At 44.3% G+C, this 20,185-nt stretch overlaps 1 protein-coding gene across 2 annotated transcripts in view; it reads left to right on the top strand.

The window, feature by feature from the left end:
* PLCXD3 (phosphatidylinositol specific phospholipase C X domain containing 3) overlaps positions 1–20,185 on the top strand; it is a 959,690-nt gene that overhangs the window by 538,872 nt on the left and 400,633 nt on the right. The window lies entirely within an intron of this gene.

The following is a 20,185-nucleotide window of genomic DNA, read 5'->3' as shown; positions in this document are numbered from 1 at the left end:
CGGATTTCTCTGGATCCAATATTGTTCCAAATAGTCCAGCTATTAATGCTTTCCATGCCATCAGGGTACCCACTTCTTCCTCCCAATTCATGCTACTTGCCTCCTGCCATACCACTGTTTCAGCCTCCGCACATTTCTGTAAGTCCTTCCACCACACCTCCACCCGTGGCTTGTGACACTTTTTCCATCCCATAGCAATCCTCCGTTTTGCAAGCACGTATGAAAAGTCTTTCAGTTTCCCAACATGCTTCAGTTTTCGTGGCCTGGGGAACCCTCCCAACAGGCAGGCCCAGGCTGTATCTATGATGAGCGTGACCCCTTTCTCTGCTAGTTTTTGTGCCACTTCTCTCCAGAAACACTGAATTACTGGGCATGACCAAAACATGTGTGTCATATCAGCGTTCTCCTCATCGCACTTAGGGCACGCCTGTCTCCCAGCACTTCTAAACTTAGATATCCTCAGAGGGGTCATATGCACTCTATGCGTTACATACAGCTGTATTTGCTTCAGTCTGGCATTCCTAGATACCTTCTTGTGGTATCCCAGGGCACGCTCCCACATCCCATCCTCTATCTGGGCTCCCACCTCTGCTTCCCAGTCCAATCTCAAATGTGTCAATTCTTTCCCAACCTTAGTCATTACCATCTCATACAATCTAGAGATCTCATGCCCCCTTCAGCTATGTCATATATCATCCCCATAATGGCGTCTGGTTCCTCCGCCAATACCGTCTCTGGCCACGTTTTCCGAATTTTCCGCACCAACCTGTGATACGTAACATATTGGCCCCCATGCAATCCCGCCTCTTCCCCAAGTCCTTCAAAATCCCTGATGGTCCCCTCTTGCCAAATATCCCCTAACGTTACCAACCCAACCGACTCCCAGTAGGTTCTAATAATCACCCTCAGTTGCTTATCTCCTTCTGCCAATGCAACCAGCGGTACCTGCGGGGAACACGGAAGCGGGTCCCCCAACATCATACACGCTTGACGCCACATTCTCCACCCCAGCATCATCATCCCCGGGCGTTCCTTCATTTCTGACTCGGGCAACCAGACAATTTCCTTCAGGTAAAACGGGGTACAGTCCCGCCCAAACAATCTAAACTCAGGGGTCGCTTCATCGGAGAGCCATTTGGCCACATATTGTAGTTGACCCGCTACATAATAAACCTCAAAATTAGGTAGTCTAATACCCCCTTTCTCATGAAAATTCTGCAACTTCCATAGCGCCACTCTATGATATTACTAAAATAATGTAGGAGCCGAGGCAGAACCACGATCTTAAGCATCGCCCCTCGTCCCATCATTGCTAAGGGCAACTTCTCCCAGAACCTCATACATTTGCGGATTTTTCCAATGGCCATCTCGATATTATCCCTATGTTCCTCTTCCACCGTATGATACACATCTATTCCAAGGTAGCGAAAGGAACTAACAGTCCATGGCACCAGCAACACCGGCAACCTTTCTACATGGGTTCCCTTGTAACTACTAACGGGAAAATGCTAGACTTTTGGGGATTTACCGCTATGCCGGACAGCCTCGCATACCTTTCCATCACCTCCAGAATGTACTGAAGATTGTCTTCCGGGTATCTCAAATATAATAACAAGTCGTCCGCATATAGGGATATCAGGTGTCTTTCCCCTCCCACCTCAATGCCTATCGTGTCATATTGTTGCCTTAGGTAGAGTGCCAAGGGCTCCAGAGCCAGAATGTACAACATCGGGGACCAGGGCACCCCTGTCTAGTGCCCCTGCTAAGTTGCCATCTCTCAGATATCACTGCTCCTGTTCCAACCCTGGCCAGCGGCGCACTATACAGCATCTCCGCCCACCTGATGTACCCCGGCCCCATCCCGTACTCTCCCAAGGCCGCCAGCAGCCACGACCATCTAACCAAATCAAAAGCTTTTACTGCGTCTAAAGACACGATTGCCATTTCTCCTTCATTGTCACAACCCCATTCGATCACCCGATGGAGTCGCCGTCCTGGTTCAGCATCGACAACGGCCTGTATGAACCACAGGTATGCCCAAGTTTATTAGGTTTGGGGAGCGGTATTATGATCACTTGTCTGAGCGACTCCGGCAACCGTCCCACTTCAAACACCTCATTGAGCATTTCTAGCATTGGGGGGAGTACTTCTGCCTTATATGCTTTATAAAATTCACTAGGGAACCCATCTGCTCCTGGGGTCTTACTGGTAGGCAGCTGCCTAACAACCTCCTCCAACTCCTCCAAAGTAATTGGTGCGTCAAGTTCTTCTCTTTCTTCTGCACTGATCTTGGGCAATCCTATATCCTCCAGAGTTTCAAGTATCTCATCTTGGCTGCCCCTCCTCTGTCCTCGTATACTTCTTTATAATAATCTGCAAATCCCCTATTGACTCCCTCTTGAGTGTCCGCTACCTCACCATCTTCTCTGGTTATTGTCCTAATCGGGGGCCTAGGGGTTTCACTCTTTTATAGCCACGATAAGAGGCGGCCCGTTTTATCCCCACCCGCATGTTGTCTCTCAACGTACTTTTTGTAATTAAGGTTGCAGAGCCTTTCCCAGTGTTCCGCGCACTGCTGCTGGAGTTTAAGTACTAGCTCCTTGTCTACACTTCCACCTTTTAGTTCTCTTTCTAATTCATCTTGCACTCTTTGTAAGTCAGCCAGGCCCCCGCCCTGCAGGCCTTTCGATTTAGCGATGGCTACACCCCGCATCACCACCTTGAAGGCCTCCCATAGTGTACCCGCCGAGTCAACACTGCCTGTGTTCACCTCGAAATAGTTAATAATCTCATCTCTTATATCCTCTCTGAAAACTGGATCTTTGAGCGCCTCCGCGCGGAGGCGCCATGTCGGAATCCGTGCCCTAGGGTGGCAATATTGCCACCCCAGCACCAGGGGCGAGTGATCCGACAGGACCCTCACTTTATATTCTATGTGAACGATCTCTGTCATTACATCTTGTGTGGCAAAAATATAATCAAGTCTGGTATGCAGCTGTTGCGGGGCTGAATAATGCGAATATTGCTTCTCATTAGGATGCTTTGTTTTCCACACGTCTACCAATTCGAAGTCATCTAGCAACGTCTGCAATGCCCTAGCTGCTGGGGCGGGCCTTTCCATCTTGTTATCCGATCTGTCTAGTTTGGGGTTCAGTACACAATTAAAATCCCCTCCCCAGATCACTGCGCTACCCATGCACAAACCTAGGTTGGTGCACATAGTCCTAAAGTGTGCCGCCGTGTTTTGATTGGGGGCATACGTGTTTACAATGCACACCTCTTTACTTTCTACCAACACTCTCACTATGTTTGAACTCAAACTCCCCAAAACTATATACACATCAAACTCCCCTCCTCCTTCCTCTCCCCCCACCCATCCCTTCCCCAACAACTCCCTCCCCAACTGTTGCCTAGCTCGATCCCTGGATCTCAGGCACCCCCACATCTAGCCCTGTCTGATTTGCTCAGAGCTCAGTAGGGTGAAGTCGCCCTAATGGCCACTAACTTTTAATACTAAATGGGGGTGTGAGGACTAGCTTCCACAAGGCTCCTTATTAAAGCAACATTCACAGTGCTCACAATACATTATCTATTCTAATTTGGTCTTATTTACTAACAGGCCACATCAATGACTATAGTCAAGTCCCATAGTCTTAAACCGTGCCATCTTCTAGTGCTCCCATTACTCATTACTTATCTCCTCTGTCTCCTTCTTTCTCCTGGATGCCGGACTCCTGGGGTCAACCCTGCGTGTCAAGCCATCCCATGGCATCCTCCGGAGTGTCAAAAAACAAGGTCCTGTTTTTATGAAAAACTTTCAATTTCGGCAGGTAAAGTAGCATGTACTTGCACCATCAGGGTATAGTCCGTGTAGGCCGTTATGTTTGCCGCCCCTCGTTTGATTGTTCCACCTTTGCGGAAGTGTTCCAGTATCCTCTCTCGGTCCCGGTAGTTAAGGATCTTGGCGATAACTGGCCTAGGTGGGTTGCCTGGCGGCAGCTTCCTCGTTAGAGCCCTATGCGCTCGTTCCACCGCGAATCCCTGAGACAGAACTCCTCCAGGTATCTCCTGCAGCATCATGTTTTCGACAAACTCTGTGGGGTTGTGGCCTTCTGTTCCCTCCGGCAAGCCCACAATGCGGATGTTGTTGCTTCGGGCGCGTCCTTCCGCTTCCTCCGCCCTATTCTCCAGATTGCCCACTCTCTGCACCAGGGCATGCAGTTCTGCCTTGTGTGAGGCACAGTCCGCTGTGTTCGAGCTCACTTCTTTCTCGAGGCTCTCTGTGCACTCTGCCAGGGACCTTACGTCCTGTCGGAGTAGATTCACCTCTTCCTGCACTTCACCGACCTTAAGGTCCAACGCTGTTTTCAGTTCAGACACAGCTATTTCAAGCTTGGCCTCCCAGGCCGCTTTCAAGTCTCCTTTCAAGTCTGCAATCTCAGCCAGGACCTCCTGGTTTGTACCCGTGGCGGCCAATGCCACCTGCGGGGGGCTTTTTTTTGCTCCTGGTGCTTTCCGGGCCTGGCGGCATCCTGGCGAATTCGTCCAGCGTGGGTTGCTTCCCTTTCAGTCTTGGAGGCTTGTTGGACATGATGCAGCAGCCGTATGTTGTGGGTCAGCCCACCTCTTATGCACTACAATTTTGGCAGGGGCCACTCTACGTGGTCTCTCACGCTCGAGGGGGCCACCTCAGAGGTGTGCCCAGCTTAGCCCACTCTCGCCGGAATTGGGCATGCCTTCCCACGTAGCCGTAGCAATCTCTACCTCAACCCAACCTCAAGGTGGGGGGGGGCACACACTCAGTCCCACTATCCCAAGCTCCGCTCAGGCATGGGGGCATCAGTACCTCAAAAGCTCATCCAGCCTAATATCACGTTGTGCACGGTCACTTGGCGCTGGGCCACGCTCGTTGGCTCAGCCTCACATTCTTCCGTGGGTATGGCAGGCTCGTCCTGCTCCAAGTGATCCTCATATGCATCAGCCCCAGTCCTGTGTGTGTCACATTGTTTTCCACTTCCCAGCAGCCTTATTGCCCTTTCAGTGCCTCCTTTGCTTTAGGGATAATTTTGTTCTCGTGGCAAGTTCTTTGTTACATGTTGAGCCACGTGCATTAGAATGAAGTGCCCTGCATGCATGCATGAGGCCAGTCCGCGCCTCGATTCCCAGCTCTCTTTGTCCCACCGCAGCCTGATGCTGTCTGTATGTGCTTTGTTCACTTCACCTTTGAACAAGGTGTCGGGTCGATTATGTGGGTTCCTCTCCAGTGGCGCCTCTGTCTTATCATGCATGGCGCAGCTGCCGGCCGCAACTTAAGCTATGTCCACCAGTGACCACAATCCTGTAGGTATCTAGGGGGCGCTGCAACATGTACCTCACCACTGGTGTGTTAGTAGGCACATGAGCCCTCTTTCATCCAGTCAGGATACCTGACCTCCTCAGTTCTCACGAGTCATCATTGGTCCCTGGGGGGCTCGCCACACGCAAACCTTGACTGGCTGTTATTCAAACCCCACCAGCAGCACTGGTCGCCATTGTATGCATCCCTGCGTGGGCAGCTGGCGCAGTCAGTACCTCTGCATACAATTGCAGGATGTGGCCGGGAATATGTCTGTCTCTTCCCCACCGCCAGACTGTCCGCCGTTATCTTTTATCTGCCCGCCCATGTTCTACAGAGCGTACCTGCATGTTGTGAGCTCTGCTTCGTAGATAATCTTGGGCGCACGCAGTTCCAGCTGACTGTCTCTTCGGCGGATTGGGAGGGTGTACACAACACCTTCATTGTGCTTCAGTGTCGATCACTGTATCAAGTTGTATGAAAAGAAATGGCACTCGATACTTCTATCTGGTCTGTGCAACGCTCATATTCATCGCCGCACAGAGAAACAGTAACCGGCTCATATGCACTTGTCACCGGAGCTCATACGACCTTGCAACAATGTTCAATCCAGGTTGCAACGGCTGCCGATGAGTCGCTCGTGTCTCGCGTAGGCTGCATCAGGGGCCAGCACAACGCGTATGTCTCAGCCCACGCTGTCCAAGCGCGAGCCGTGCTGCTGGCAAGCTCCGATCAGATAATTCAGCATGTGTTAATGGTTCTGCGCTCCCAGCCACCGTCATACACTGTCTCCGATGCCTCCGCTGCGGTACTCCTCAAAGTCGCGTCCCAGTTTTCCAAGTCCATTGTTTCCTTTGTCTGACTGGTGGCAGCCATTTTCCTCCCCGAAATGGATGTGCCTCGGGATATTTCAGAGCCTTTATCTCTGCAATTCCTGCATCAGGCAGCATAATAATGCGTCCTGGCCTGCCTTAAAGTGTCCCACACACGACCCTCGAATTGTAAGGTTTTTGCTTCATTATTCTCGCGGTTACATCAGGATGTTGGAAGGATCATCAGGAGCCCCAGTCAATACACGTCCTCTCACATGGCTACTTAGCCACGACCCCCCTGCTTGATACACATATTATTTAGGGCAGGGCAGGACAAAGACTGATATGCAAATGGATATTTCCCATCTGTGAAAGGCACAGTGAGTAAAAGCAGTGGCTGCGAACTCTCAAGTGGTTAATAACCACTGAACAGGTTATCAAGTCTGTTCTTTCGAGAGAGGGGCGCCCGCTACCGTTGTAAAACTATTTTTCAAGGAACCTGAGATTGGTAACCCTAGGTCTCCTGGGGGCAACCCGACGTGGTCTCCCTCTCACTGTGCTTAGAGAGGCATCAGCTTCACCTCACTGATGATCCCCAACAAGGGTGAAACATGTGTATGGGGTTGCTGGTGGTACTCTCGTTCAGGTTGGAGTTGCCATTGCATTTCGGTGCTGGACTGCCCCAGGGCAGGACAAAGACTGATATGCAAATGGATATTTCCCATCTGTGAAAGGCACAGTGAGTAAAAGCAGTGGCTGCGAACTCTCAAGTGGTTAATAACCACTGAACAGGTTATCAAGTCTGTTCTTTCGAGAGAGGGGCGCCCGCTACCGTTGTAAAACTATTTTTCAAGGAACCTGGGATTGGTAACCCTAGGTCTCCTGGGGGCAACCAGACGTGGTCTCCCTCTCACTGTGCTTAGAGAGGCATCAGCTTCACCTCACAGATGATCCCCAACAAGGGTGAAACATGTGTATGGGGTTGCTGGTGGTACTCTCGTTCAGGTTGGAGTTGCCATTGCATTTCGGTGCTGGACTGCCCCAGGGCAGGGCAGAGACTGATATGCAAATGGATATTTCCCATCTGTGAAAGGCACAGTGAGTAAAAGCAGTGGCTGCAAACTCTCAAGTGGTTAATAACCACTGAACAGGTTATCAAGTCTGTTCTTTCGAGAGAGGGGCGCCCGCTAACGTTGTAAAACACATATTATTTATGTTTTCCTCTGCCTAGATAGTTTGTTTAATCTCAGATAGATCCCAAATTCGAACAATCTCATCACGCCAATACCAATGAGAACTCCAGATTTTGCTCCAAAAGTGCCATCTGAGAGAGCACAGATTGTATCTTCCTGGGGTGTTTATTACCTCCTGCAACAACATCTATTATACTGCAACAGTGCCTGTGAAGACCACATGATTGTTCTAGGTTCAGACCATTATCCTTCCAGAACTGGATTGCTGACACAAAACATGCCGCTCTGCAGCATGCTTGGAGAAACAGGTGGCGTAATCTCTATGAACCCATGGTACAGCCTTAGGAAACACTCAGCATTTTCCTGGGAAACTAGTTAATCTATTTGTGAGTGTGTAGAGATATTTACAGCTCATGAAATTGTTTAATGGTCAAAGGAGTTTCTTCAACAACCATGTAAACCCTCTGCTTAGCCAGGCAAAGTGGTGCTAGGTGCTGAAAACAGGAATTGCTGTAACTTAAACACAAACCGTTGTTGGTGCTAAGGTCTGTCCTGAAGCATGAGTGCACACCAAAAGCATCTTCTTGAGCCAATCCTGGATTGTCCTATTGTTGGGAAGCGAGATACTGGACACCTTGTTTTGATTATTGGGTTCTTTATCGTAAGATATATAAGGACCCCCAAAGCAACCTGAGATCCTAAAGCAACATAAAACACTGTAAAGGTTCAACATGGAATCTTAAAAGTCAACTTTCTGACTTCATCATCAGTACCATTGTCACAATAAAGTTCCAAGTGACATGTGACATAATCATCTCAATACAAGTCACATTACAACACCTATTTTTTTCAGCAACCGTCAAGTTAATCAGGTATTGGCAAAACCTCTCCAGACTCTTCTTATAACCTGTTTCTTCTTCAGAAAATTCCAACCCCCGATAAATCAATCATTCATGTGAAAATGACATTATCTCGCACGCTCAATTGTTGCCACACTACTCTCTATCACCAAGTCTGTCTCTGTCTCAGCAGCATGTCCCTTTAGTGAGAAAGGTATCTATGCATGGACATGTGTATGAGTACGTTTCTACCACTATAGCCTTTAACATGCACCCTCAAAGATGTGTTCCTACTACCATGATCCACAATTTGTATTACCTTAGAGAATATTGTTTGACCTAGAACAATTAACAGTGTACAGTAGTTAATAAATTACAATTGCCCCACTATTGCTCAATACAGCCACCACAATCTGTAGTGCATCTATGAGCTCCTACTACAGAGCCTGCAAACACATTGCTCAATGTCATTGATAGTTTCCTTTAAATTATGATATATGATTTTATAATTAAGCATATGTATATTCAGCCATAGCATTTACCCATTGACAATTGTATCCAATGGACAATTTTCATTTATGTACCAAGAAGGTGTAACCCATTAGTACTGAATATATTACAGATGTATTAGAGAAATAAGTGGTTCATTCCAAAATTCCACATTTGGAGTGAATGACATGAAGATAGATGTACACTATTCTCATACAGCCTGTCAATATGCCCCTCCCCATACTGGGCCATCATTTCTAGGCCCATTTTCAGGGACATAATTACTATTATTTAAAAATCCTCTGTTATGATCTGACCATCTTTCTTATTATTTCATTCATAGGGTAACATAAAGGTACATCTCTTCCAAGATTAAACAGTCATAATTTAGACTCAGAGATCGAATTTGGGAAATTATCAGATCAGCTGCTTTTAATTCCTAATAAGCTTCGAAAGCCATTGAACAAGTCACAAATAGAATAGATTAACAACTCATTACATTAAGTTAATAAAGTAGATACCAGCATTTTAGAAATGTGCAACATCAACATTCCTTCATGTAATATTATATTTAAGCATGGTTAACATCAACATATTGCTTAATATAATATTAATAGCTGAAAGCTTCCTTATTTGCTGAAACGTTAACTGACAAGATGGCAATTTTTCATTAGAATGGCTGACACTGATCATGTAGAAATAGACAGCAAAGGCAGTTTTACATCACCAAATTCACATAAGACGTAGTACAAACATGCTTGTTATTACTGAAAAAAGAATCACTCACATGAAGGAATGTATATATCTCCTATCCATTTTATCCATTAACTACAATTCTTTTATTAGCCAATGCCTTAAAATAAGCCTTGCATGAAAACGATATGTTGTAGAGAGAAATCACAATATAAACACCAATTATTTAGAATTGCCAATTATAAAAATATGTTCTTCTGTGGCTCAAAAATATTGGAAGAAATCACATATCAATTTTAGCAACAAAAAAAATGAAGAGATATAGGGATATTTTTGAACCACACATTCTAAGTAAGCGCTACCATCGCATATGCATTTTTTAAATGCACCTCAGGGAGGGGAAAAATATGGTACAATTTTAATGATAACAAAATAATGAGCTAAGCAGTATGACATAGATGCACATATGGTACTAACATGGCAGTTAAGCCTATCATGAGGTAAGCCTAAACAATTTAATAGACAGGACACAGTTACATTGAATTTACTTGTACTGATGGGCAATATATAAAGGAATGCAATGTATTGCACTTATTTTCTGATCACTTTTATCCTACTACCATTGGATAACAAAATAATATTGACATATATAAAATTAAAAGGTTGCAGCCAGTCTATCCTGAGCTATCCTGAGCTCAGGTGTGAGATTATCATTACGACTTCTGTATAAGACTGTGCCTCCAAATATTCACACTATTCATATAATAAAAAGAGTGTCAACTGTAATTGACTTCAATTCCGTCAGTTTAAATCGTGGGGAAGGATTATGCATTCAGCTCTCTCTGGGAAGGGATTCTTAAGTAGAATTTCCATCAGCTACCTGCAGGTAAAAACCTGATCAGCTGTTCCCTTGAAATACAGGATTTCTTCCGCTGCTGCTTTTCAAAACCTTTCCCATATTTAACTTTAAATACCCAACAAATTCTGCCAATGCGGCATCACTTGAAGCAGCAATTTTGTGTTAGACAGAGCCTGTAACAGTGTCCCTTAAGTTACTTAAACCTGTGAGCATCCTCTTTTTGCTTTAACTGCCCCAATGTGTTTTCACCTGCAAAAAGACAATGGGCCACATTACGAGTTTGGGGGTAGCTATGCCCTTAATAAGGGCATGAATACCCCCAAACTCGTGTCCGGGTCCCGCAAAAGGGGACTTACCGGGCCATGGCGACCTCGGCGGGCCCAGTGATTCCCTATCATGGGACCCAGAGCCGGTACGTCCACATTCCCATTTGAGCCCCCATAGGGCTCAATGGGAATGGGGAGGGTGGTAGCAGCGGTACCATTCATAACAGTACCGTTGCTACCATACTGTACTGCTCACGGGTGCCGCTCTGCACGTCTGGTCTGACCAGGCGTGCAGAGCGGCACCCACGAGGAGCTCTCGTAATGTGGTGGCCCGGTATGAACGGTGCTGGTGCCTTACCGGTACCGTTCATGCCATAGCCGCCATGGCCCATTGTATTAATTTTGGGTTAGCCCTCCCCTCAGTAATTATAAATGAAAATATGTATTTCCCTAATAATTTTTTCCATGGACCTGTGCCATTAATGAGACCTATGCTTACAAAATAACAGGAATATCCTGCTTTCAGAAATGTTATTCATGTTCCTGTAGCTGCAGGCATAACATATTTATTCAAATGTATGACTTTATTAAAAATGCACATATTTTAATACATATGCGTTATATGCATGTTATTTGGGCTCCTTTGCTGAATTCAATGCAAGTCTTGGTTTTGAACAGAGCAAAGGGTTAAACAATTAGAGTCGATGATGTTTCAAAGTCTTTAACAATTTAAATGTATTTCTCTGGTGATCATTACATGTTTTGTGTGCCCTTGCTAATAACAGAAAACATATTTTGAACAGATATCATTTGAAACAAAAGGGAACTATTTTTAAATATGGCACTTTTCATGAAGTAGAAACATAATGGATGAGATGAAAAAGGGGGCTTGAACAAAATTATTTGTGAGAAAAACTTAATTTGTTTTACGGTACTCATATGCTGCTACTGAGAACTTCCTAACGATACTCAAACCTTTGCTGATTATTTCATAGAGGTGAGTTTCCACTTTGTATAAATCTTTATAAACAATGGATTATTGGACAATAAAACATACTGATGATTGTTATAACAACAAAATAATTACATAATCTTATATGTTTGAGAATATTCAAGCATACTGCCCAAGGACAAGGGAAAATATGAAACAGGTGCATTGGCTAATGACTGATAAGAAAGAAGAATCTCAAAGGTAGCATAACAAACTATTTTTTAAAGACAATCTTGACAATATGCAACAAGACAATATACCAATTAGAAAAGCTCAATAATGGATATATATCAAAAAAAGTATATATATATATATATATATATATATATATATATATATATATATATATATATATATATGTTGCAAAAAAGTTTATGGGCCAATTTTGCAGTGCCGTAATTAGCTCCGAGGTCCCTTAGCGGGTTGGTTTGTAACGCCTGCAAAAAGCAGGCATTAAAGCACCAACCCGCTAAGGGACCCCGTAGTAAGGCGGTAATGGTTAACGGTCACCGTTACCATTAACGGTGGCCGTTAACCATTACCGCCTTCCGTGTAATGAGGCCCTTTGTCTCCTTTTTCTACGTTGAAAATGTTTTGTGTAAGAGAATAGTACATTTTCAGATACCCCCGCCTCTTTGGGGACTGTTGACCTCGTCCGCCCCCGTCCGCAAACAGGCGCTCAGTCCGTCCCTTTCTAATATCAATAGGGAGGGGGTTCTGTATGTTGTATGTAACATGTATATCAAGTACGCCCATTATACTACATATCTCCCAAAATCACATGATGACAGTGTATATCAGCACATCAACTTCATTAACACAATGTTATGATTAAGTTCCCCTTCCAAAAACCTGCACAATTCACTACAAAAAAACTTTGTTCAGGGGACGTTATGGTTAAGTTGCCCTCCCAAAAACTTGTAAAAATCACTACAAAAAAAACTTTGTTAAGGGGACGTTATGGTTAAGTTGTCCTACCAAAAACCTGTGCACTTGACTTAAAAAAACGTTTCCACCTCCCCATTACCATAGTTAAATTTAAAACCGAAAAACCCATTGGTGGTGCGAGTTATGGTTGCTTAGCTTACCATAATTGGGGAATGTGCAGTGTTTTTTGGTTTCAATGTGAAGTGTAACATCCCTTTAACAAAGTTTTTTTACTGAATGCACATATATATGTATGGCAGTGAATGAAAACAAAGGGGCTAAACATGTGATGTCGTCAGTGATGGCATCAATGACATTTGTGATGCCATCTTTCATATTCTCGGTGTTAGTGTTTGCAGTGCACAGTGGTGATGGCTGGTATGGTGGCTTAGTTTACCATAACTGGCGAATTTTTTGGGGGTTTTAATTTGAACTATAATGGGGAGGTGGAAAAGTTTTTTTTAGTGAAGTGCACAGGATTTTGGTAGGGCAACTTAACCATAACCTCCCCTTACCAAAGTTTTTTTTGTAGTGATATATATATATATATATATATATATATATATATATATATATATATATATATATATATATATATATATAATATGTTATTATTCAGTGAAAAACATTGGTAAAGAGATAGCTAAGGTGATCAAATGTAATGCAAGAAATGCCCTGAAATTCAGCACTCACATCTCAAGCAAGTTAACTGTAACATTTTGCCCCCTGTTGCATAGTGAATGACCACAATGATGACATCACTGATATCACTGGTTAATTCATTACATTGTGAAATATAATAATTCTTTCTGTTACATACCATATATGTACATATTTCATACTTACGCAGTACATTGTAGTCTACCCTCGTTTCTTTAAAAGTGATATATAATTATGTACTATAAGTAACTAATGCATTTTGTATATTAACTAAACTTAGAATTTGTAGATTCTCTACTATAACAACACATATGGGCACTTACTTTCTTTTAAATGTGATTTTCTTTTTTTTTATAAAACGTGTCATCTATAAAATAATGTGTTCATGTAATGTTATTATGGTAAGGAGAATTGTAAATGTAAGTGTGAACCCTGAATATTTTCATTGCACTTACTATTAAACATGTAACTACTGCTATCTATTTTTATTTGTTTGTTACTACTACATCTACTTATTATATTATCTTTGAAATTCCTGAAATAGATTTAGCTGGATCAGTTACTTTTGCTACAATTAAGTAGTGTATGTGCTTTCAAATGCATGAAATTCAAACATTTGTACGTTACATATTTTAAATTGTATACGTTGATAAGTACTACAAATGATTGCTCAACACATAATCATGTGATACTTGTGTATGTTAGTATTGCTCCATGCACCAATAATGTCTTCCCGAAGACATATTCCCCCTTACCTAGTAGTTGTGATCTCTGCATGTGTACACATTTTCCACTCCCTATTCCTGCAGTAGTACCCTGGTATTCCCCCAATAATGGAAAAAACAAGCATACAATGCTGTGGTAATCGACCGGTATTCCCCCGATAAGCCAGAAAATGCTTGAAAATCAAAATCTCTTACCCGTCCTCACAGGCATTCACCATGGGCCCCACTCCTCTTTCCTTGCTCCCCCATTCCTCTTAACTGCTTCTGCCATCCCTGGCCCTCTCCCATTACCTGTGATGCATTTCCCCCCCATCCCAACTACCCCCATCTCCTCATGGGGGCTCTCTTTCCCCCTCTCCACCTCTAGCCTAATGTGATTAAATGATTTTTCCTCCTCCAAAAAAGCTTTTTGGGCACCTTTTGTTTTTGAATTCGGTAGGTATTACCAAGGTAATCGCTTTCATTGGAGATATGGCTATTTGTTGTGGCCTAGCACTTAGCTTTGCACCTGGCAGGATGAGCTGTGTCTGTGTGTGTGTGTGAGTAGTGGTACTTGGAGTGTTGTGGTGTGAGGCCTGGCCTGGAACCAAGGGAGCAGGAGGGTTCCAGGGATGATGGTTAGGAGAGGCAGAGAGAGCCAGATGGAGCAGAAGCTAGAGATATGCTTTCCATACTTACCTTCCTACTTGAAATGAAACAATTAAAGCATACTTTTCTTTTCTACATACTTGGCTCTGGGGTGATTCCTGTGTGTCCTGCCTGAAGTTAATGCCACTCCAAGATACATCACGCTGGTGACGAGGAGTCTTGATGAACTCATGAGAAATATGGAGAGTAGGTTGAGTGTTGTTGAGCAGCTGCAGGCCTGAAGAAGTTGGAATGCAGTGAAAAGTAACCCATGGTTTTAAAAGGCCCAGTTAAAATGCCCAAGAGAGAGAGTCAGCTGATGAAGAAACGATCCTGAAATATTGCAGAGGTTAGCAGAGGTTGAGCAGATACTCCATAATGAGTGCAGCAGGAGAACGTACCGTGAGCAGAGGTCGTTTAAAATGCTGCAACATTGTGTGCCATAGTGCTCCGGAATTACCACAGTATGAGCAGAAAAGGCACCGGTGAAGATATATTAAGAGTATAACATTTTAATGTGTTTCGTAGACATTAGTCTTGAAGTTTTATTGCAGTGTTACCGACACGTTTTTATCATTCAAAATATAGGTGAATATAGGTGAATACAGAGTGCTGCGGTTCATTAAGAAATGACATGAGAATTATGGTGCAAGTTGAAGCAGTGTTACTTGGAGTAGTGCCACATGTTGCAGGAGTGTTTGAGTATCAAGTGAGGTTTACGCGCACTATGGAAAAGTTAAAAGTCTTGCACAGGGTTATGGGGAAAATGTCATGGGACGCATACATTTTTATTTTATGATGGAATGAATGTTCTCAAGAGTGAGATTCATGTGTATTTGAAATGGAAACGAGTGTGTGCTATTTGGAGAAAAAAATGCACAGTATTTCAAATGAGGTTTGCACAGAAATTGTTTCTTAAATGATGTTTTTCTTAAATTATGACGTTCTTAAATGATGCTTTCTTAATGATGAACGACAACAGTAATTTTGACAATGATTGTTTAGCACAGAATAAGTCTTAAATTATGAGGTTCTTAAATGATGATACCATGAAGTGTTATTGGGATGTTTTAAAGTGAAATGTTAAATTGTATTGGCACACACTTTCAGAATGGTGCTTTTTCACCACCATATCTGCTAGTGTGGTTCATCCCTTGATTATAAATTGATTCTGTTAATCTACAGATGTATGTGTTTAGTGGACATGGATTGAGTGCATGTATTGGTGTTTAAAAAGTATTGCGATACCTGCATAATATGATTGAGGTTGCGTTGTGTGAACGCAAGTGATAGTATGTAGTGACATACATGTTGAAAAGGGTGTGTGCGAAAGGTTGCACGCATGAAGGAGAGGTTGTGGCTCACATGCTGGCCAAGTGTGGTGCCATGGTAAAACCTACAGTGAAACCCGAGCTATAGTGAGGTTTGAACACAATTAGAGGTGTAGTGTTCTTACCCCCAGGAGGGTAAGGTAGTAGTTATCAGACACTAGGGCAAGGTGCCCTGACATTTTAAATGGAGACTGAACTCTAGTAGAGTAGGGTAGTATTTATGAGACACTAGGGCAAGGTGCCCCTGAGATTCAAATGGAGACTGATCAAGCGTATTCTGACGTGTGATGTGTGGAAGGTAGGCCCCATGCAGTAGAAAAGATGTGTGGTAGGTGCCTGCATCTGTCTCCAGTCTTAGTTGTGGATATAGTGTCATTGGAGGAATGATGGTTCTAACTCCTATTTATATGATATGGCATTTATAACACGCCTATACACAAGTGTTTCAAGGCGCGACGAGGCAAGGGAGGGGGAACAGAGGGAAGACAGACAACAATCCTACTAGGCCAGGTGTCATTCAGATCGCACAAGTGCATAGGAAGGGGAAGGAGGAGAAGTGCGGGGGGAAGGAGGAGAGGACAATGCAGTGCATGGGATAAGAAATAACAATAAGTCTAAGTACGGCCAGCAGGTTGCAAGTGCAAGGGTAAGAGCAGACATCAGGTGTCAAGTGCTGGTGGTGGGACTGTAGGGATACAGAAGACAGTCCCCAAGTGCGGGGTTGCCAGGAAGGCAGTGCAGGAGTGTGACTGGCGGGGGAGGGGACCTGGGTCCGAGATCAGAGGGTGGCCAGGTAACCAGTGCAGTTTCAGTGTCAGCGAGGATGTCAGCAAGGGAGAGAAGGAGAAAAAGCAGAAGCAAAGAGAAAGCTTTTGAGGTGCTTCCGGAACCGATGATGATTCTCCTCAAGTTTCAGGGTGGCAGGTAGACTGTTCCAGAGGGAGGTCCCAGCCGAAGAAAGAGATCTATCACCAACTCGTTGCTTGGGGAAGCGACTGACCCTGAGGGAGTTTGAGGCAGATGAGCGAAGAGCTCGAGAAGGAAGGTATTTAGGAAGAGAGAGTTGAAGGTATTGAGGCCCCAGGCCCCAGAAGGCCTTGTGGACGATGCACAGGGTTTTGAACTTAATCCTCACAGCCACTGGGAGCCAGTGCAGAGATTTCAGTCCTGTAGAGATACGATCCCTGGGCTTGAGGCCAAGGACAAGTCTTGCAGTCCTGTTCTGGATAAGTTGCAGAGGGCCGGGAGGAGAAGCAGGCAGATTTAGAAGGAGGCTGTTGCAATAGTCCAGCCTAGAGAGAACCAGAGCTCTAGAGACAGTGAGCTTCTGGGGGAAGGAGAGGAAAGGAAGAATATCCCTGAGGAGGTACAGCTGGTAGTGTGATTTCTTAGAGACGTCTGAGATGTGAGGAGAGAAGGAGAGTGTAGAGTCGAAGATGACCCCGAGGTTTTTAGCCTTGCAGGTGGGATCAGGAAGAGGGCCACGAGAGGCTGGCCAGAGAGCTGCAGGAAAGGAGGGAGCGGGTGTGACGATGAGGAGAATCTCAGTCTTACTGGCATTAAGGCAGAGGTCATTGGCGGCAAACCACTCCTGGATTGCAGACAGACAGTCAGAGATGAGGTAAGTAGAGGAGGAGGCTCGAGGGTAGCCTGAAGATGAGCTGGGTGTCATCCGCATAGCAATGAAAGTTGGGGCAGAGAGCGGCGATGCAATGGGCCAGGAGTGCCAGGTATTGGTTGAACAGCCAGGGAGAGAGGTTAGACCCCTTGGGGACACGACAGGTAGAGAAAAAGATAGCGGAGAGGAAGGACCCAAGTTGGACATGGGAGGGTCGCTCAGAGAGGAAAGAAGTCCGCCATGCCAGAGCTTGACCAGTGATACCCAGGTTATCATGGAGACAGTTGAGCAGATGTAGAAAATTTGATGTCTGTGGTGCCAGGTTGTGCATATTGATAGATGGAATAAAGTTTCCTGGGCACACCTTAATTGATTTTAAATTGAAGCAAGTTGGGCACACAGAATGAAGCCAGTGTAGTTTATTGTCTTTATTGAGTTGTATAAAGTGACGTTGTGGACATGTTGTGACCAAGTGAACCATTTAACATTGGCAAGTTACTTAGTTGATTATATATTTATTAAAATAGCACCAATTTTTCATCTTCTTATGTTTGTGTGTAGTCTTTGCACAGTAGTGTCTGTACATACCAAGCACACCACACCTTTTGTGGTTGTGTCATTGTGTTTTTGTGCTCTTTGTTTAGTGAGTCACTTCCTATACATTTTATTTACTGTTCTGTGTTGGAGAGAGGTGGTGTTGTTAGTGGTGAGATGTGTTGGTGTGTTACTGGCGAGATCTGTTAGTGGTGTGAAGTGTGGGTGCTATTGGTCTTACCTAAGGGGTAGATACATCATGAACCAAGGGGTTAGATACAGTGAGACCTTCTTGTGAACCTCCATGTGTTGAGTTCTTTGAGAAGAATCATTAAGGAATATGGATGATAGAGTGGTTGCTCGCACTACAGAGACTGAGGTGTTCTGTACTGTTGGTGAGGTTGTGCCTCGATGTGGCAGGTCTAGGTTTTGGGTGTGGCAGGTCATTACGGAAGGAGCAAGGTTCTTTATTGGTGGTTTATGTGAGTTAGTGAAGTCTATTGCTCCTATGGAGCAGGCTGTGCTTGGGGGTGGCGGCCCTGAGGTCCTGGGGGGCAAACCAGGACAGAAGGAGTATTGTTCCTTGGTATGTTAGTTTCCATGTGCACATGTGGCTAGTTTTCTATTTTTTTCTTTTATGGAAGGAGATGTGTTGTTGCCTAGCACCTAGCTTTGCACCTGGCAGGATGAGCTGTGTGTGTGTGTGTGTGTGTGTGTGTGTGTGTGTGCGCGCTCGCGCGTGCGCGCGTGCATGCGTGCGTGCGCGCGCGCGTAGTGGAGCTTGGAGTGTTGTGGTGTGAGGCCTGGAACCTAGGGAGCTTCAGGGTTTCACGGTTGACAGTTAAGAGAGGCAGAGAGAGGGTTAGAGGGAGTAGAAGCTAGAGACCTGCTCTCCATATTTACCTTCCTACTTGAACTGAAACAATAAAGCATACTTTCCTTTACTACATACCTGGCTCTGGAGTGGTTCCTGTGCATCCTGGCTGAAGTTAATGCCACTCCAAGATACATCACTATTTTTTGGGGAGCTGGGAGCATCCCATTCCCCATTGAACATGTTTAAAACTGCTGGAGAGATTTACCCCAAACTTATCTCAGAAATCGAGTCAATGATTAATGTCCAGGTTGTTTCTTATTTGGTTCAAATCTGCCCTGGGTTCTTTTGCTTTCTTAATACCTTTTCATTTTTAAAGAGCTCTATCCCAGAATGTGCAGACTGGGGAGCCCATGAAACATCTTCTGTTTGGAAAATATCTGCTAATTTGTCCTGCAAGTCAAAAGTTATTTGCAATACAATGTTTGGATGTCCTATGACACAGGTATCACATTAACTATGGGTTGGCGACTGCAATCCTATTATGCTTATATATATTAATCTTTTTTCAATAACACACTTAATACCAGAGACCACTCTCTAAGCACAGAATGAGAATTTGAACCTGTGTTGCTCTGCAGTGTCCTGTTTCCAAGACAAACGCGTTGAGATTATAATCTAAAGATTTACATGTTAAGTTTGAAGCACACTATTATGTAAGAAAATTGAATGTAAGAACAGTAATTTTATTCTCCTTTTCATAGTTTCTCTTTTTATCTCTTCCATTTTTGTTCCTATACATTGTATACAATAAAAGCAAATATATTTCTGATATGAACCGCCAAGCTAGAGTCCACTGGGGTAACAGTTTTTCTGATCCCTGTGATATCCTATTTGGAGTTCCCCAAGGGGCCAGCTTTTCTCCCATGCTATTTAATATATATATGCTCACTTTGTGCAGTTTATTGGTGGAAGCAGGTGTGTCGTTCACGAATTACGCGTACGATACCCAACTCATATTGGAACTGGGGGGCAGACATCACTCCATGGATAGCGAACTGATCGCCAGGATTTACAAGACAATAGACGACTGGATGCAGGCAAATTGGATGTGCCTGAATGACTCAAAAACCGAACTGATGCTGTTTGGTCCCAGCCGCCAGCTGGCAAATTTGGGGCCTGGGTACAATTCTTTTCAAATTAAAAATGCCAACATCCTGGTGGCCCCTAAAGTGAAACCACTGGGTATGATGGTCAACTCTGCGGTCGACTCCCATGCCCAGAACAGCTACCTGCAAAAAAACACGGCGTATTACCTGAGATTAATGAAAGCTTTCAAGCTGTTCCTTAACAAAGGTAATATAGCCACGATAATCAGAGCCATTATTCTATCACGGCTTGACTATGGGAACGCTCTATTGTTGGAGGCCTCTTCCAAGGACTTATCTAGCTGCCAAGTGATCCAGAATAAT

This window comes from Ambystoma mexicanum, chromosome 6p (assembly GCF_040938575.1).
Source record: "Ambystoma mexicanum isolate Mex_15411 chromosome 6p, UKY_AmexF1_1, whole genome shotgun sequence".
NCBI classification, from domain to species: Eukaryota; Metazoa; Chordata; class Amphibia; order Caudata; family Ambystomatidae; genus Ambystoma; species Ambystoma mexicanum.
The sequence above is the reverse complement of the archived record's forward strand: the minus strand, read 5'-3'. Positions and strand labels throughout refer to the sequence as shown.